The 21,169-nt window shown below is 38.5% G+C and overlaps 1 protein-coding gene across 1 annotated transcript in view; it reads left to right on the forward strand.

The window, feature by feature from the left end:
- Ank3 (ankyrin 3) overlaps positions 1-21,169 on the forward strand; it is a 557,851-nt gene that overhangs the window by 68,362 nt on the left and 468,320 nt on the right. The gene's annotated exons all lie outside the window — the stretch shown is intronic.

Raw genomic sequence — 21,169 nt, forward strand, 5'->3', positions numbered from 1 at the left:
TGAACATTTTCCCATTGGCTCAGCATTATCACCAACAAGGTTCCAGCTCAGCAAGATGTTACAATATTGCTATCCTATTTGTTGTGTTACCAGTGTTAAGCTATGGTCACGTGTACCTGAATCATATGAGAATTTCTTCTTCACCAAGCATCAGTTCCACCTTTTAGTACTGTTGCATTGTTTGGTGTCTTGTAATCTTAAGAGGCAAAAATACAGCCATCCTTATTTTTGAAAGGCTAAAATATTGAATCACTTAATAATTACATCAAGAGCCTAGACTTAGTGGCTATGTAGAGAGCTAAATAAAGAACTTCATAATTTTCAAGCTCATGTGGGCTTTTATTGTCTCATCCTCAATGTTCATTTCCTGTAATTGTATGTGAGATTGAAGTAATAATGGCAGAATCAAAATTTGTCATGGGTCTCACTCAGATTTCCCCGTTCCTACTGTACTTACAGGAGCCCATGGTTGCCCAAAGACATGTTTTAGAATTTGGGGTTTAGCATTATTCATTATTGATGCAGTTATTTTTTAGTATAAATGAAATCTGAGCTTTATCAATACTTTGGTGAATAACTAAATAGAAGATTGTTGTAGCTCAAGAGTATAATATTTTAGCTTATCTTAAACCTTCTGTGAGGATAAAACTACTCCTGGTGCATGTTTAGGGCTTTGTTCCAACTCACCTCCTAGCCATGGCCATCCCAGTATCTATAATGCTACCTCCATAGCCTTTTGTTACATGTGATCAATGCTATCTGTGCTGAAGTACTAATTTGTAATTTAGTTGGCAGAAGATACAAACTAAGTTTTGGGAGTACAGGTGAATACTTTGTTCATGCCTTCCTTCTTTCTTCCCTCCCTTCCTTCCTCCCTTTTGTTTCTTCCTTTGCTCCCTTCCTCAATCCCCCTCCCTTCCTTCCTCTTTTCTTTATTTAAATGTATTTAAAAATTTTAATAGATACATAGTTGTGGGGTACAGGATGTTACCCCAATTAATGTATATAACGTGGAAGGATCAGATCAGAGTAATAGGTATATCTTTCACATCTATCATTTCTTTCTGTTAGAAACATTCAGAATTCTTCCAATTCGCTCTTTTATATATATATTTTTTTATTGTAAAAATACTGTACAGAGGGGTTACAATTACATGAGTAAGGTAATGAGTAAATTTTCTATCCAGCATTGTTACCTCCTCTTTTGTTTTTCTCCTACCATCCCTTCCCTCCACACCTTCCCAACTCCTTCCTCCCCACCCCCTGAAGTTATAAAGTTCGTTTTCAACATAGTGTCTTGTACATCTTATTGTTACAATGGGTCAACCTGTATCCTTATTTCAGCATTTTGTTATTTCCCTTCCCCTCCCCAAATTAGAAAAATGTACATACACAATGCAGGACACCAGAATCAAACACAGTGAAAACAGAGGTTATGCCATCGGGGAAGAACATACAAAAGCTCTTTTGAAACATAGAGTTCATATTGTTGTCAACCATAGTTGCTCTACTATGGTGTAGAACATTAGAAGTTATTCTTCCTGTCCAACTCTATCATGGTACCATTAGCCATTATGAGATGATTTCACTAGCTGCCCTATCACCAGGAATTGAGTTAGGTGAGTGATTAAAGCTGACCAGGGGTAAAAGTGGCTGGGTGCTATACCTTTAATCCCAATGTGAAGGGGTTTATCTAGTTTACATTTTTGGTATATTGGGAGCATCTCCTCTGGCCTTGGCTGACCCAGGTGTGAACTCACATGCCTCAGCTTTCTTTCTTTCTTCCTTGTCATAGTTTCGGAAAACAGAGATCCTAGCCCTGAGCTAGATCGTAGTCTCTGAGCTCTGTCTTTGGCACCTGCTACCACTCCTCCAAACCTTGCTACTTCATGGTCCAACTCTCTTTGCCAACAAAGTGATGTCTGGAGTCTCAGGAGGCTGTACAGAATTCTTCTTCAGAATATGTTACTGAATCTTCTCACCAGCAACAATATTAAAGTCCCCCCTGGGAAGAGAGAATGAGAAAGCAGGAGTTCATAGTGTACAAATTGAAGGGGTAGCTTGGATGAATTCTGAGTCTAATGAGATAAAAAGAGCTTAATAAAAATGAAAGGAAAACCATTTATTACCCAGGATATCTGATTCTTTCCTTGTTTGCCCCCCTACTGCTTTGATTATGTGTTTCTGTACAGTGTGCGTCTCATGGCAACATTTAAGAAGCCAGGGTCACTTTTTAAATCTTGCATGCCATAGACTTGCCCAGGCAAGCCTGTGATTTAGATGTCTGTAAATGCAAGTTGACATCTATAGATAGGTGTGCCCTCAGAACATTCCATCTCCTTAATAGAAAGGATGGGGGAAAGCGTGTGGCTCTCTCATAGAAGTCTTTTGTCTTTGAACTTAAGTATCTGCATGGTGTTGGGCAGAGTCTGCATCCTAATGATCCAGATCTCAGAACTGTCGGCATTAACTCACGCTCAATTTAAGGGTGTGGGTTACAATGGAGGCTGACAAAAAAAAATACGTGTGGGAGAATTTTGTTGCCTGCAAAAGTTTGTTTTCATTCTATGTTTGGCACCAATCAGAGCTATAGCACAGTGCCCACACATGGTGCCCTGAAAGTCTTTACATGAAGAGAGACCAATTTAGGCTCAGCAGAGAGTGGTTTGGCCCCTTCTCCTCCCTCTCTCCCCCCCTCCTCCTCCACTACCATCTCATAGCACGGCTATGTCTTTTCTCTGCTAATTCCACTGCTTCCTTCTTAATAGTGTGTCTCTCAAAGTACAGTAAGAGGGAAAGCCTGTATTAGACATAGAAATTCCTCATCACCTCCCTGTGACATCCAAGGAAGACATGTTTGCATTGATTTCTATTCTAAAGAGTGGAGAGTCTTGTAGGCCCTTTAACAATTGGGTCCGGAATGAAAATGTGTGTGTATGTATGAAAGATCTCAGGGTTGATACCTTTTAATCTGGATGGTTTGCAACGTCTACAATTTAGTCATCTAGACATTCACTTATAAGTTACAGCTCTTTAGTTTACATCCAGTTATCAAATGCTGGTAACTGACATCAGCTTAGCACTCACCAGCTTGCATTTCTGGTTCAATGGGCCCAAAGATCCACAAGCCAAAAATGATTCAATCTCATGTTCTTTCCAAATGATAGAATCTAGGATCTTCTCTTCTGAAGAGAATGTAAGTATTCAGTTGCTCCTCTGTTTTCCAGAACCATTTCAAAGTTTGTGAATGATTTCAGAAATGAAGTCTGACATCAGAGGTTTGCTCCACTTATCAGATGCAGTTTGTTCATTCTCTCCCTAAAGGCGGAGGAATGATTAGTTTTTCTCTTCCAGGTTTAAGATGCTTTGCTCAAATCTGTGGTGAGGATATGACATTTGCCCTCAAAAGGATCTTAAAAATGTTCTGTGATGCTCCTAGGTTGGGTTGGTTATTAGATTCAAGATTTCAGCAGTTGGTAGTTTTCTTTCTAAAATTGCAGTGCTTAAGAGACTAATCCTTAAAAACTGTACTCAGCAAAAGAATCTTTTTATAAATTTTTTCTTGCCTTTTTATCATTAATGGATAGATGTGTTTTCATGCTTAGTAAACATTTGACTTGCCGGGCATTGGTGGCTCATGCCTGTAATCCTAGCTACTCAGGAGTCTGAGATCTGAGGATTGGGGTTCAAAGCCAGCCTTGGCAGGAAAGTCTGTGAAACTCTTATCTCCAATAAACCATCAAAAAACCAGAAGTGGTGCTGTAGCTCAAGTGGTAGAGCACTAGCTTTGAGCTGAAGAGCTGAGGGACAGCACTCAGGCCCAGAGTTCAAGCCCCACGACCGACAAAAAAAAGAAAAACATTTGACTTCTTTTTCACTTTTATGAACACATATTAAGGGGGTTCTGTGTGATATTTCTATATAGAACGATAGCATGCATAGATAAATCCAGTCTCCCTTTTGTTCTCTTCCCTCTAATACCTTTTCTACTCTTTACGAATCTCTCTGTGTCTTCAGGTTGACTGTTTTAAAGTCTGCACATGTGACAATACATTGGACAAGTATCTTTTGACATCTGACTTATTTCACTTTATGCAAAATTCTCCCGTTTTCACCCATGGTGCAAAAGAAAGAATTCCATTCTTCTTTGGCTGAATAATGTGTCATAAGATGTACCAATTTTCTTTATTCATCTTTTGGATATCTAGGTTAATTTCATATTATACTTAGTATGAATAGTGGCACACTGTATGTGGTATATAAGTATCTCTTTGTTTTGCTGGCCTTGTTTTCTTTGGATTTCTTGAAGTAGGAAGATCATTTATGGTAAGTCTGAAAAATTTTGCTAGGGCTGTCCTGGACTGTGATCTTCTTACTCATGCTTCTTGAATTACTGAACTTGAAAGCCATACTCGGCTTTCATTTTCAGTTTATCTGTATTCTGTCATGTTATCTCATAGTGTTTTTTTTTATACTTTACTATTTTATTAGCATATATTGGTGGTGCAGGAAGATTTTATTTTGATGTTTCCATATATACAATGTACCCAGATAAAATTCATCTATCATTCTCTTTATCCGCTCCCCATTTCTTTTTTCTTTCTTTCTTTGTTTTTCTTTTCTTTTTTCTTTTTGGTCAGTCCTGGGGCTTGAACGCAGGGCCTGGGTGCTGTCCTTGAGCTTTTTTGCTCAAGGCTAGTGCTCTACCACTTTGAGCCACAGCTCTACTTCCCATTCTAGTGGTTAATTGCAAATAAGAGTCTCAGGGACTTTCCTATCCAAGCTGGCTTTGAACTGTAGTCCTCAGATCTCAGCCTCCTGAGTAGCTAGGATTACAGGTGTGAATTGCCAGCACCTGGCTACTCCCTGTTTCTTTAAACAATTTCAACAGATTTCATTGTTCTGTTTTCACACATCCACCACTCTCTGCATTTGCCCTCCTCTGATAGTACCTACCCTCCAATATATTTTTGTATATGGGTAATACATTTCTGCCATTCATTTTCTTTAGTGTATATTAATTGTGTAGAGATGTTTTACCCCATTTCACAATGTACATATTACACTCCAGTCAAATCTGCTCCTTATATTGCTCTCTTTCTGTGTGTTGCTTACCCTTCTGTCATTCACAGCTTTTAGTGAATTTCCTTTTGCCTTGTTAATGAATAGGGAAAATATATTTCAATAGTATTCATCTTCCAAAATTCTCTTTCCCTCTATCCCTTCCCACACCTTCCACACAATACCACAATTACAATACAGTACACATACATGTAATATCATGCATGTGAATACCTGTGTCTATGTCTATGTTTGTCTTTTATGACTAAATTCTGAACAAGATGAAAACATGTGGACTTTGTACTTCTGAACCCGGCTTACTTCATTTAACATGATGATGTCCAGGTCCATCCATCTCCCTACAAATGACATAATTTCATTCTTCTTTGTACAAACACACACACATACACACATACATACACACACAGTTGTCTTTTCCATTCACCAATTGTAGGGTATGTAGATTGTTTCCCTAACTTGGCTAGTGTGAATAGTGATGCAATTTACATGGTATGTACAGTGCCTTTGTTATAACCTGACTTAACTCCATTCACATATATGCCCAAGAGTAATATTATTAGATTGTATAGTAGTTCTACTTTTAGTTTTTGAAGACTCTCCATTCTGACTTTCATAGTGGTTGCATTAATTTACATTCTCATCAGCAGTGTATTAGGTTTTTCTGCTTCCTGCATCCCTCACTAGCATTTTGTTAGTGTTCTTGGTGATGACCATTCTAACTAAAGGGAGATGAAATCTCAGTATTTTGATTTGCATTTCTTGTATAGCTAGGGATGCTGAGCATTTCTTCATATATTTTCTTTGCTATTTTTTAGTTCTTCTTTTGGAAGTTGTCCATTCAGTACACTCACACATTTATTAGTTGGGTTGTTGTTTCTTTGATACTTTAGTTTTTTGAGCTCACTATGTATTTTGGTTACTAATCTCTTCTCCCATTCTGTTATAGTCTCTTCAAGTCTAGCTATTGTTTCCTGTGTTAAATAGAAGGATTTTTAGTTAGACACAGTTCCATTTGTCAAGTCTTGCTCTTATTTACTGAGCTATTGAGTTCTATTCAGGAAGTTCAGTGCCTCTGCCTATATGTGCCAGAGTTTTCCCTATGTTTTCTTGTAATATTTTCAGAGGTTCAAGTCTTAGATTAATTCAGTGTTGAATTTATATTATTACAGGGTGCACATCCAGTTTTTCCAGCACTATTTGTTGAAGAGTCCTTTTTTCTCCAATGTATGTTTTAAGCTCCTTTGTCGAGAACCAAATGGCTGTAGCTGCATGGATTCATTTCTGGGTCTTCTATTTTGTTCCATCAGTCTGTATGTCTACTTCTGTGCCAGTACCATGGCTCTGTACTATAATTTGAACTCAGTTATTATAATACCTCCAGTGCTGCTATTTTGCTTAGGATTAGTTTGGCTATTCAAAGTCTTTGATACTTTCATATATAGTTTAAGATTTCTTTTTACCTTTGTAAAAATGTCATTGGAATTTTGATTGTGATTACATTACAGTACAGTCATGTTCCCCATATTGATTCTGTTGATCAATGAACATGAGAGGTCCTTCCATCTCCTGGTGTTTTCTTTGATTTCTTTCTTCAGTGGTTTGTATTGTAGAGGTGTTTCATGTCCCTAGTTAAATGGCTTTTTGTTGGTTGCCTTTTTTTTTTTTTGAGAAAGTTATGAGCAGAATTGTTTTCCTCATTTTCCCCCAGTCTTATCATTGTTGGTATATAGAAAAGATACAAAGCTACTGAATTTTGTACCTTGATTTTATATTGTGCTATATTGCCAAAAGGGATAATTAGTTACTCATTTAAAAGTGTGAATAGGTTGCTTGAATGTTTGGTTTTCCTATTTTCTCATTTTTAAAGGGTAGGACTCTCAGGTGTCTCACTGAGTTTTTTTTTTTAAGAATTGAGAATGTTCTTCCAAAATCCTTGGCAGATAAGATGTGTTTGATAAATTTAAATAAATCTACAAATACTATATAGGCAGCCTTTCCTCTTCCCTTTTCCTCCATTTATGGTATTCTAAGCCTGTGTTTCAAGTAGATTCTAAAGATGGTACCAAGCACCAGCAAATTATGGAGACTTAAGATTTTCATGAGGTCTAGGAAAAGGTTCTTTATAACCTACCTTCAAAATGGTCAAAGTTTTTCTCATATCTGCCTCCCTGGCATACATGTCACAAAGCTCCATGGTCATCTGTAATATTCTAAAAGTTGGATCAAAAGTGGGTAGATTTGAGAATGTTAATTTCATTTTGGCTTTAAGGGGTACATACCTATCTGTATGTGTGTGTCTGTGTATGTGTATACATTTATATGTATGCTATACATATAAAGGTATTTATTATACATTACTGCAACATGAGGATATAAGTATGTACATAAACCTATGGGTGCATTAAATATATTATGATGCAAATAAAGATCTAGAAAGACCCTGAAAGTCATGCTCCCTGTTGGTCCCTTGATTGGAGCTATACTGTTCGGGGTGGTGCTTCCCTGTGATAAATACCATTTACTCCATGCTAGAGTGCTGTGTTTGTTTCTTCACAATAGAGTATACTGACTTTTACTTATGGCTTAATGTGCAACTCCCAACTTAAGAGCATATTAGAATAAAAAATGTTTTCTCAGACTGTAACCACAATATAGCATGTATGTATTTTTCTGTAGTTTCACAAAAGAGAAAAGACTTCCTGATAGAGCTGACTGTGGCTTGTCTTTTGAGCTTGTAATAGTTTGCCTAGACTTAATTACTTCAAGTGGTACAGTAAAAGAGAAGGAAAGGAACTAACATTTATTGAGCAGTCATTATGTGCTGCAGGATGTTAACCCATTAGGTTCTTCATTTACTCTGTGAAACTGGTTTCATAACACCCTCCTATGGGCAGGAAAATGATCTTGGAGGTTCCAAATAGCTGGTAAATAGCAGAACTATGCTTAGAATACAGCTCCTAATGCTTCCCCAAGTCCTCCTCTTCCAAATTCGTGCTGCCTGATAATATATATGGTAAGGGAGGCCAAGAAATTGTTCAAGGTTTCCTAGAAGTGACATTTAAAGTATCCTGGCTGACCACTTCCAGGGATGTCAGCTGGTGGTTACTGCTGACTTTGAGAACCCTGTGTGAGGCATTCCCCCCCCCCCCCCCCCCCCCGCACCACCTCCCCGCCCAATTAGTTCCTCCTGTGTGTGACTATTTCAGGACATAGCCTTTCAGCTCTTGGCTATATACTTTATCTATCTGAATTCTAGCCTGTCTCCCAATGAACTTTTATGTTGGCTAAGAGCCTTGCCTTGTGAGTAGTAAAAACATATTGGTGAGAGATATTTACTTCATTTGTTTATTTCAACTTTGATCCATTGTTTTGAATACTCGGCAATAATTTCAGGCATGTATAACCTTCTGAGAAAAGAATGTATGATTAAGATGTCAGCCTTGTCAGGATTCCTGAGCACTAAGCTGATGGGATACTTGGAAATAGTATAGATAGAACATATGCCAGAACCTTCTGCCATGTAAATATGCTGCTCTGTAACAGAAAGTTCCTGGGCTCCAATAGGCAGCCCTTTGTAATGCTTTAAGTTCTCTGGACTGGATTTAGCCTTTAGTCTTAGTAAGATGGTTTATATATCTATGTCTATCTGTATAATTATACATGTATTTATGAAGGAGTATGTAGTGTAAAGTGGGTGAGATTGAGTCAGACTGATGGAGCATCAGATTTCAATTCTATCACCCACTGTCCAAGCATCCCTGGGTAAGTGACTGTACCTGTGAGCCCTGGTTATGCATCTGTAAAATATATGGGGTTGTGTATAACAGAGTACTTACTGTTCATATCATAGAGTGCTACTAAGTAACTATTAGTTTGCTAATATATATATATATATATATAATATATATATATAATTTTTTTTTGCCAGTTGTGGGGCCTGAACTTTGGGCCTGGGCGCTGTCCCTCAGCTCTTCAGCTCAAGGCTAGCACTCTACCACTTGAGCTACAGCACCACTTCTGGCTTTTTCTGCTTATGTAGTACTAAGGAATCGAACCCAGGGCCTCATGCATGCAAGGCAAGCACTCCACCACTGAGCCACCTTCCCAGCCCTAGTTTGCTAATATTTTAAAGGTGATGTACAGAGGGGTTACGGCTACATAAGTCAGGTAATGAGTCCATTTCCTTTTCAACAGTGTTACCCCCTCCCACATTCACTTGAAAAGACTAATTCAACGAGCTTTTCCTTCTGTAAAGAAGAGATTTTCCTTCATAGTCCTAAATCTGTTAGAATTTAAATAAAGGGCCAGCCCTCTTTTTTTTTCTTCGATACCTCTACATGATATAGATTTGAACTCAACATTCAACAGCTTGTTGGGTGCATTCTGTACATCTGTTCTGTGCTAGTGTTCTTCCTGCTGGATCTGAGGAGCAGTGAGAGTCACATTTTCCAGGAGGCAGCTACTGATGATTCCAGCACGACATTCATCGTGACGTAGATGATGCGTTTGAAGCTGTGCAGAAGCTGTGGTGACTAATGTGGCAGGTCAAGGCGGACAGCCATAGAAAAGAATACTTCTCTGCTGGATCTAAACGGTGGCCTATCTCTCAATCCTCTTCTGTGAATTCTGTGCTTCTTGATAAGCCTGATTTAGCAAGTCAACTCAGTAGTTTTGCAATGATGTTAAATATGCCCAAACAAAAGCTTACAGCCCATAAGGACAAATATACCAAGATGTAACCTCAGTCAGCAGTTAGCCATACTCATTAGTGTCAAATGGATATATTAGGTGCCTTTTATATGCAAAACACACATTTTTAAATGAAAAAGGTAATATTTTAATCACTAGATAAGGGAAGTCTTTGCTCTCTATAGAGATATATGTTTAGAAAGGATTTTCTGTACTTTTTCTTAGCCATCTCATGAGACCAATTCATTTGATTAATGAAAAGCTTTTAAATTAAGTGTTGCCCTGTTATCAGTGTCCTAGAAGAAAATGTTTCCCAACTCAATTGATGATTGTATTTGTTTTTGTTCTAAGTTAAGCATCAAAAACAAAGTCCCCTTAGGAACTACAACATTTTTTAAATGTTGAAAACTGAGGAATTATTATTATTCATTTTTGTTTCTTTTCTAATTGCCAGTGCTGATGTCCATTTAACTCTAGCTCTCAGACTTCTTGCTGGTTTGGAGTCCAATGATAAAGCTTTATTTTTTATTTTTCCCAAGTACTTCTTTATAGACAGAAATAATCTGAAAATTTCCCTTTCAAGCCCTGGAGCTAATCAGCACCTGTACGACCTACCTACATCAGGACTTGAGGGAAATCAAGTAATACAAAAGAATCTTTAGATATTTGTTTGATGTTTGATTTTTTTCAGTGATCTGTTAGAGATAGGCAGAGCAGCTCTTACTATTCTAACTTTGTAGATTAAGAAACTGAAGCTCAGTTTCCATGACTTACACAAAGCCTTCACATTGATCTCTCTGAATGGAGCCAGGACCTTAGCTCACTGCTTTCTCTACCATCTCATTAACTGCCTGATTCATTTAAGAGATCGCATGACCTATTGACCTGGTTTCCTTGTGAGAAGCAGGCCAGCTCTGTTTCTCCTGGCCTGAACAGTGAACAGTAATTGATGGAATAGGTAATAGTGTATAGAAAAATGAGTGGAAGCCCATGCATGCTTGTGGATCCATCTCCCTGTGTCTCTGCTTTTCCCTTAGGAGCATTTGAGGCTGTGGCCTTAACAGACCTGACCATGTATGTTGTTTCTGTGTTGTCTGTGAAATGGAGATGAAGACCTACTGTACCTATCCGTTGCTCTGATGCCAGTGAAGTTCACTGATCTTTCAGGCTTTCAAGATTCCTTTTCAAGAGATCAGTGTCAAGCTTTTCAATTTTTTTGTTTAGGGACTTGCGTCAGTATTATGGTGCTTCCTACACAAAGGTGGTGGAAGATACCGAAAGATGAAGCTGTGGTAATATGTTTGCTGGAAATTTTAAGAGAGCAGTAAATAATCTTGGCAACAGCCTAGAGTGGGCAACGAATGCTTGTGCATATCGACTGAAGGGTCCCCTTTCAATTCTCAACTTTGCAAGTTTCAAACTTACTCAGACTTCACTTTGCAGAGTTCAGTTCCGTGGCTTCAATAAGGATCCATACTTTCTCTGGGTTTTGGAGTCTTTCCCATATGGGAGATGTCTGCTTAAATGTAGGTGGTGACCATTTATTGGCCATGTGATAAAGGGACTCATAGCACTATAGAACCTTCTTCTAGATCTGTGTTTCTAGAAATTTCCAGGGCATTTTTCTATTCCCCCCTTTTTTCATTTGCAAATTTAGGTAACCTTGAAAAATATACTGAGTAGTTAGCTTCTGTTTCCACAGCTCTGGCATGGAAATTTCTTCCAGGCTAGAACTGCTGCTTAGACTGGTTGCTATGCAACAGGGAGAGGAGTTCACAAGCTTTGTCACAAGCCAGCAATCAAATGAGAGATAATATTTTCTCTTTATAATGCTTTCTCTCTCTCTCTCTCTCTCTCTCTCTCTCTCTCTCTCTCTCTCTCTCTCTCTCTCTCTCTGTGTGTGTCTCTGTGTGTCTCTGTCTCTGTCTCTTTCTCTCTCTCTGTGTCTCTGTGTCTCTGTCTCTGTCTCTCTGTCTCTCTGTCTCTGTCTCTCTGTCTCTCTGTCTCTCTCTCTCTCTGAGTGCATGTATGTGAGAGAGACAAAGTGTGAGTTCTTCCTTTTGGTATTGTGTGTTGACATCCCTTGGGAAGTTTTTCTTTGTAGAAGTGTCTTTTCCAGAGACACTTTATGTTACTTGTTAAAGGCATTTGATTTGATCTTGCTATATAAAAAGGCAAGCCCTACCTCAAAAGCGTAGGTGTTGAAATTAGACCTGGAATTTTATCTGGAAGCAGATAAAATAGTTCTTAAAAAATATAATTGAGTCAGATACTGCCTTAGCTATTCATTTATGAAGAAACAATTCCTATAGTTTTGCATTATTTCTCTTATTTACTTTTTTTTTTAAACCATGAACTCTTAGATACAAATTGTTCTCCTTCTTCTCTTCTGTCTTTGAATGTCCCGTCTGAAGAGAAGGTCCTTTAAATCTTTGAACTCAGGATTTCTTTTGACTGATTTGTTGTAGCCATTATTTAAAAAAGTTATACTAAACTTTCTAGATTTTATCTTTCAAGTACTAACAAACAAATGTTTCAACAAATGCTTAAATAAATCCTTGTAAGTAGTGCTTATCTTTTAATTAGCTATTTCTAATTATACCTTGAGGTTTATTGAGTGATGCTTAGAATGTGCCTGAGAATTGTTCCCAGTATTCTTGCAAGTAGAAAAGAGGAAATGGGGATATGGAAACCATACAAGTCTTATTCCATTGTCCCATATGTAAAAACTACACAATTTTGCTATCTGGCAGAATTGCAGCTTGGATTATTTGAACTAATAGCTTGTGATAGCTCGGAAGAACAGGTAATAGTTAGTGGCCCTTTGATTTCACTAGAAATTACTCATGTGAAGTCATATCTATTTTCTTTCTGTTGACTTGTCTATGCTAGTGAGTTCTTATAATACCAAACACACAGATGTATTATCTTTGTCATAAATTTGATGAAATCTAGAACAATAATTGGACTTTCATTACTTTTCCTGCTTTGTAAGTAGTACTTAGTGCCAGGAGCTGGTGGATCAATTCTATAATCCTGGCTATTCAGAGACTGAGATATGGAGTATTGTGGTCAAGATCAGCTGGGCAGAAAAGTCTGTGAGTCTTAGTTTCTAAAATAATCAGCAAAAAGTAGGACTGGAGGCATGGCTCAAGTGGTAGACCTGGAGTAGTGGTACCATTACCAGTGGCAGGGCAAATGAGTTTAAACCCCAGTACTGCACCCCCCCCCAAAGGTAGCACTTAGCATTTTTCCCTATGGCTATGTAAATCATTTAAAGAAATAGCAAAATATTAAAACTGACAGGATTGTTTTGAAATTCAGTGATGTAGTATTTGTATATAAACTTCATAATTTTCATTTTCCTCTTAATTTGGTTTATATTTGATAGGCATTTCTGCCTCGTTTGTTTTTCAGAGTCCATGTTTAGCACTGATTGTTTGGGACCATGCTCACATTTCAGGAAAGATTCACTCAAAGCATTTTGGCTGAGCTATCTTTACCAGCTGTGCTCCACAGGAAGTAGGGTTGCAGGTTGGGCCACTGTCACTACCTGGGGTTTGCGTATGCACTGATGATCATAGAAAACGTTCTGTATCCTGTTTTAGTTTCCATTCTCCCTTGGCATGCATTGTAGAAAGGTGGAAAGTAAACTATTTTAAATCAAACTCTGCACCAGTGGCTGGGAGTGCCGGATTCTTTCATCTCTTCAGTTCAACAAGCATGTGCTGAGTCAGGCTGGCCCATCATTGGTTTACAAGACAAGCAGGGTGAATGCATGTGATATGGCATGCTGAACTAACTGTCCTGCTTACCCTTTCCCTTAGACCTCTTTGACAGACTAATGAAGCCTAGGAACCCCTTCTGGGAAGGAAAGATTTGAACATACCAAATGAAATAAGCAATGTGACTTTTATTGAAATAGCTAGCAAGAATTTAAAAATTGTGCTAAGGCAATTGGTATACTTACTAATGCTTTTTACTTAGCAGAAGGTCTAATATTGACTCTCAGGTTTAACTTAAGCCATGCTATGGGGGGGTATTTGTATAGATGTAATGTTATAGGAAAGTATTATTTCTGGTGGTGATGATACCATGGATTTTCTAGCCTGTCTATATATGTAGTAGAAGAAAATACTTAAATGTCAATGAAAATAAACATGTTTTCTGCCCATTCAGTTTTATTCATGGCAGGTTCATGTCAGTTTAAGAAAATGCTCCTCACTGGTACCAAAGGTAAATTATAACATTAATACATCATTATGATACATTATCATCAGACAATAGACCCTCATGGATAATAAATCCTTTGAGGGTGTTTCAGTTGACATGTGTAGTTCAAAGTATACTAAGCAGGCAGTTTCACAGAGACAAATGAGTTTCAAAGATGTATATTTTCCACGTGGCCTAATTTTCAACAACATAGAATGGTAACTCTTTTCAGAAGACGCCAAGTAGCTGGGCTGTTTGCCAGGTTTCCATTACATTATCAAGGGAGAATAAGAAATGAAGCTGTAGTTTAAGTGGAGAAATTTCATCCAAACAGTCTGTGAGAGGCCAAGGGGAAATGCCTAGCTCATTAGTGAATAATGCCAGTAAACATTCAGAAAATCTGTATAAGTAATAGCACTAATTTTGTGGCTGTCACTGAAAAACAAATGAGTTAATACATAGGGAACATCAAATGTCAGGCCTAAGATATATGGAGTCAAGCCTGTAATAATACTGTGTTGACTATTCCACTGTAAGATATATATATATATATATATATATATATATATGCCCTGTATATCCCTGCTAGATATATATATATTTTTATATATATATTTTTTATTTATTTATATTTATATATTTTATTTATTTTATTTATATATTTTTATTTAAATATATTTATATATTTATTTATTTATATATTTTATTTATTTATATTTATATATATATATATATAAATATATATATATCTAGCAGGGATATACAGGGCATATATATATATATATATATATATATATATCCCTATAGCAGGGATATACAGGGCTAATCTATCCATGTTTGAAGGGAGATTTGATGCATGCACAAGTATGTACACACACGTAGTCTTATTAATAAAAAATCATTACACACTGTACTTCACCCTGAGTCTATCCTTGTTATTTTTTTAAATAAACTTGTTTTAGAAAATTTTAGTCTTCCTGGGGCTGGGAAGGTGGCTCAGTGGTAGAGTGCTTGCCTTGCATGCATGAGGCTCTGGGTTCGATTCCTCAGTACTACATAAAGCAGAAGAAACCAGAAGTGGCATTGTGGCTCAATTGGTAGAGCACTAGCCTGGAGCTGAAGAGCTCAGGGACAGAGCGCAGGCCCAGAGTTCTGGCCCCATGACTGGCAAAAAAAAAAAAGAAAGAAAAAAGAAAATTTTAGTCTTCCTAAGAAGGTGGTAAGATAATATAGGATTGTTTAGGCTCCACGCCCATTTTTTTAGTTTATCATCAATATTTTACATTATGATGTCATATTTATTAAAACTAAGGAATCAGCTGTGTTCCATACTCTTTTCAGATCTCATTTGATTCCCTGTAATATCTTTTTGTTGTTGTTCTAGGGCGCATATGACATTTAGTCATGGTGACTCCCATGCCTTCTATGGTCTCTTCTACTCAGTTTCACGTGTTTTCTTTGTTTTTGACAACTTTGGTGGTCTTGAGAAAGTCGGGGTAGGTTTATATTGAATGCCCCTCAATTTGAGTTTATCTGATATTTGTCTCATGGTATCCCTGGGGTGATGGGCTCTGACTACAGAGATGAAATGCCATTATCACCATGTTGATTCAAAGAGTAACTACAATCAATATGGCTTATCCGTGGAAAGGACAACTTTGGTCATCTGAACAAAGCAGTTTTTACAATGTCAAGTTATTTCCCCCCCTTTACATCTGTGTGGTGTGTGTGTGTTTTGATTGAGCTGAGGACAAATTACTAAGTACAGCCCACACTCAAGGGATAGGAAGTCGAGTTCTACTTCCTTGTGTTGTGGGGGCTGTATGTCTGTGTGTTTTAATAATCTACATAGCACAATAGTCTATTTTTGACTTCCATTGATTTTCTCTAGAATAAAAATCAGATCTAGAGGTCTAAAACATGCATCTAAAAGAGAAGCATCTAAAAGCTTCTCTTTCTAAATATATTTCTTCCTTCCTTTCTTTCTTTTTCTTCTAGTCAGTTGTGGGGGTTGAACTCAAGGCTTGGATCCTGTCCCTGGGCTTTTTTTTTTTTTTTAGTCCACTCATGGGCTTGACCTCTGGGCCTGGGCGCTGTCCCTCAGCTCTTCAGCTCAAGGCTAGCACTCTACCACTTGAGCCACAGCGCCACTTCCGGCTTTTTTTTTTTTCTGCTTATGTGGTACTGAGGAATGGATCCCAAGGCCTCATGCATGCAAGGCAAGTGTTCTATCACTGAGCCACCTTCCCAGCCCCTGTCCCTGAGTTTTTTTTTGCTCAAAGCTAGTGCTTTACCACTTTGAGCCACAGCACTACCTCTGGTTTTCTGGTGGTTAATTGGAGATAAGACTCTTAAGGACTTTCCTGCTATGACTGGCTTTGAACTGTGATCCTGAAATCTTAGCTTCCTGAGTAGCTAGGATTATAAACATAAGCCACTGGTGCCCAGATTAAATATATTTCTTATTTTGAGATCTCTGTTTTTCTGTCTAGAGATATATTCTTGTTTGTGTTTAAATGTGTTTAATCATTCTTTGTTTAGGTGGCTGAATTCAAGCTAAATAATGTGCTTTGTTAATAGTCATAGAATGTAATTGTTAAACTATTTACTTGATCAAGTGATAAAATTAGCAGTCTTTTGGAAATAATTAATGTCTAGGGATGCTGTTATTTTACAACATGAGAACACAAACTTCCATATGTGATCACCTATTTTAGAGCTTCATATTCAATTAAAATGTTATTTAGCTTCTTTAATGTTCTGACCATGTTTGGTTGTGAGGAAGATCAATCAGTTGCCTATTGGGAAGGCTTCCATGTTACCAGTGGGAAATATAGAGAATAAGCTCATTTAAAATGAATGGAAACAGTCACTTTAGAAAGTGGTAAGTACTTTGAGGTGATAGCCAGGGAGACTTGTTCACAAATGGCTTGGTTGTGATGGCTACTCAGGGCTATTCTACGTTTGTGGCAGAGAATTCTGCAGGCTGCAGGCAGTCTCACTACAGGAGGACAGACATGAAGCTGGGAAAAGAACATCCCAGCAAAATCTAGAGTTTAGGAATACGAATAATGAGTTCCAGGAATAAAGATGGAACTGGATTGGTATAGATCAGGATGGAAATGCAAGAAGGAGGTACAGGAGTAGGCAGGGCCTGCGCCATGTAAAGTTTCCCAGGCAAAAGTGACTTTCATTGAGCATGTCTGGGTGACTGTATGCAGGGGAGTGACTTGGTTTTCACGTGTATTTTAAAAGAACCTTCTACTGTTATATGAAAGATGAATTGGAGGGGAAAGAAGAGGAAATGGGAATGATGGTTAGAACAGTTGATTTTTGTATTATAAAAACAAGCATTTGCTAAGGAATATTTACCTGTTTAACATTTAATAAGCACCACATATGAATACCACCAAAATAAAGGATGTGGTTGGTACACTGTCTATAAGTTGTACCTGTTGCATAGGGTAGATAGAGTTGTATTTTCTATAACGTTGATGAGAGTTAACTTAGATTCTTAAAATGTACCCAGTTTTATTGGATCATTTTTTAAGATAAAATGCTATTAGATGAAATAAATTTCTCCATCAGTATCTAACTTAGCTTCACACAAAGAATTCTGCCTAGATTCATCACTAGGAATCACATTAGTTCTTTGTTTTAAATGTTCTATATTATTTCTCACTGAAAGTATCAAGAATATTTTACTGAGTGAAGGCCAAAAATAGAAACGAAGCCCTGGGAACTACTTTAGATATAAACTTAAAAAATTACAAAAATAAAGAAGTTATATGGAAAACTGCTTTAATCTTCATAAGAAAAGAATGGTTTGATATTTTGCCTCATTATTCTCAAGAGCAAGTTGTGGTACATGCCTCATGTGATACATACATAATCCAAGTAGGAAGACCACAAGTTCAAAGCCAACCTGGATAATGCTACTGATACCCCAACTCTAAAAATAACAGTAAAAGGGCTGGGGACTTGTCTCAAGTGGTATAAGAGTTGTCTAGCATGTGTGAGTCCGTGAAAATGAAGAGAGAGAAGGGAAGGAGGGAGGGTGGGAGAAAGGGAAGGAAGAAGTGAGGGGGGGAGGAGGAAGGGAAGAAGGAGGGAGGAAGGAAATGGTTGTAGTTCTCAAAGCTCAAGGAGATTTAGTTGTCAAAGTAGTAAAGGGAAAAACAACAACAATGGTAAAAACTGAATGTTGCCCTTCTAACAAGTTTTTCCCTTGCTTATATTTACTTTCACAAGGAGATGGATAGTGTAGGGATGACAGACAGACACAAACAGATAATGATGTAATCTATTCTGAAAGAATAGTACTGTAATTTGAGAATGAAAGTCCTACTCACATGCTGAAGAATGAATAACAACAAACAAGGAGTTCATAGAGTGGGAAAAACGAAGTCCAGTCATGAGAGGACATTCATGGAACTTGGTATTTCCAGCTGATTCTCCAATGTTTGTAGAATTTACACAGGCAGAAATTAACCGGGAATGGGCAGCTTGGAGGGAAACAATGAGGATGGGAAATGACAGAACATATTCTGGCTCTGTCTGTTATAGCCAGGAATTGTGGCCAACTCTTTACAGCTCTCTGAGTAGTTTACAGAATGACCTGTCGGAGAAGTTGCTGAGCAAGTACAATTGGCTTGAGTAGATAATGTATTTGTAGGTTAAAAGTATACAGATAACTAATGTTTATTGCACCCAATAAGTGACACAGTCACATAAACTACATTCAAAATATAACCTCTTGGCAGTCTGTTTTATTTGTTGTACATCTTGTTTGCAGTCCCTAATTTGAGTGCTACCATCAGAAGGGGAAAGGACATGTTTGATGGCAGAAAGAACACAGAATTTCTCTGGATGAATTTTGCTACACATCTTAAACAGGAGAGTTTTGATTTTGGTCCCTCTGGTCTACTAAGTTTGTAAAAGAACAGTTGGCTTAAGGTTTCTATTTTTGTATATTTGGGGGATTACTTGAGTGGAGGGAAATGTTTAAAATGTTAATGAATATATGAAAATAACTTCATTTTTTAAACTAGGAAAATTCCATATTCAGAGTCAATCTTTTTATGTGATATAGAATGAATATTTTATATAAATAGTCTTTTTTTTAGAATTTAGTGGCTTAAAACACTTGTTTTTTTATAGAAATAAGGGATTTTAAAGTTTTGAGTTTTTAGTTTGCCTATTGGGGTCTGTAAGGAACAATCTGTAATATGTCTGTTGTCTGGAAGCTTATTTTAGTTATTAAGAATTTGAATAGACACAAGTATTCTGTTTTAAGGTCAGAATTTCATATTCAGGTTGGATTTCTTTTTGTGTTACTGTTTGTTTGTTTTTTGGTGGTTGTAGGGCTTGAACTCTGGGCCTGGGCACTGTTCCTCCACTCCTCAGCTCAAGGCTAGTGCTCTACTACTTGATCCACAGTGCCACTTCCAGTTTTCTGGTGGTTTATTAGAGATTAAAGTTTCACAAACTTTCCTGCCTTGGCTAGCTTTGAACCGTGATCTCAAATCTCAGTCTCCCGAGTAGCTAGGATTACAGATGTGAGCCACTGGCATCTGCCTACATATTCTTTTTGAATTTCATTTCATCTACCAGGTTAGCGTGGAAACTGATCTTCCCTAGTCCTGGGGATTACAGGTACCGGTTGATTTTTGTTGTTGTTGGTACTAGGGTTTAAACACTGGGCTTTGTGCTTACTATACAGATGTGCTGCCTGACATGCCTCTAGCCATTTTTGCTTTGGTTATTTTTGACCTTAGGGTCTCACTTTTTTTTCTCTATCTGTCCTGGAGCATGATCCTACTATTTTATGTTTCCCAGTATAGTTCTAATGACAGATGTGTATTTCTATACCCATCTATTGGTTAAGCTAGGGTCTCACAAACTTTTTTTTTCTGGGCTGGCTTTTAACCACAGTCCTCCCAACCTTTTCTCTGTTTCTAGAATAGCAAGGATTGTAGTTGTGAGCTGCCAGTGCCTGGCTTTTACCTTTCTCTAGCTCTGGGAATGGAATGCAGGGTCTTGCACATCCTAGATGTTTTAAGATATACTAAGGTATATCTCTACCTAGCCCTTTTGTTTTTAAAATTTAAATAGTCTTACATAACTTACTTCAAAAATTAAGTTAGATTAACTCAAAGTAGAACATGTCAAACATCCTATCGACTTTATGTTAAGATCCTTAGAATATCCAATGGGGGAAATGTTAGGTTTTAAAGAAGAGGTTGCGACAAGGGGGGACCAAGATGGTGACGGGACAGTAGGGAAACGCCACAGCTCTCTCCAACCAAAAAGAGAGTTCGAGTTCCAACGCTTAATCTCCCCAAGAGACAGACAACAACAAAAAGACGAACACTCAGAGAAAAACCAGAGGCGGAGAATAACAAAAAAAGAAAGAGAGGAAAAGAAGAATTTCAGAACAGAGAAAAGCAAAGACCCCTCCCCCAACCTTTACTGGCCGCGCGGCAGTGTGCCAAGCCGCCGGCCAGCCGGCCCGGCGGGGGCTGCGGGAGCCCCAGAGACACAGCAGAGACACAGGGGGCCGCTTTCAGATCACCAGGTACTGGTTTGCAGAACAGCGGATCGCCAGGAACAGAGAAACCTACCAGCCGGGAGTCTCCACGAGGATCCCACCCCCACCCCTCACTCTCTACCCAAGCATAGAGGCTCCATCCCTCCAAAGCCGCTTGGCACCAGCAGCGCGACAAAGGGACCTGTCGGCAGACCACCCGCCCGCCCGATCACGACCTGGCTGGGCCGCTCAGGCCCCAGAGGTACCTCGAAGAAGCTGCCTGAGCGTGGACACTTTTGACCCGACAGCTTCAACAGAGGCAGAGACAGAAAAGAATCACACAGAGCCACCACCGCCCAACCCAGCCCGGATTGCAACAACAACTGACGACCTACACCACACAGAAACAACCAGCTCCAGGGTGAGTACCCCACAGGGGAAGTGTATCCCTCAAGGGAGACCAGAGCTGGAGGGAATCCCCAGACCCTGACCTAGACTCCCTACCCCAACACCCGGACCACAGGAGCCACTAAAACTGGGAACTGTTTGAGAGCTCCACCAGCCCGTGGAGCACACTCAGCTGGCCAGGCTAGAGCAAGAGCGCCCCTGGAAGGGAGCTTAAATGCCCAAGCCAGGAACAGCGCCCCTGGGTCAAGA

The sequence above is a fragment of the Dipodomys merriami genome, unplaced genomic scaffold (assembly GCF_024711535.1).
Source record: "Dipodomys merriami isolate MVZ:Mamm:240054 unplaced genomic scaffold, mDipMer1.0.p SCAF_14, whole genome shotgun sequence".
Taxonomy (NCBI): Eukaryota; Metazoa; Chordata; class Mammalia; order Rodentia; family Heteromyidae; genus Dipodomys; species Dipodomys merriami.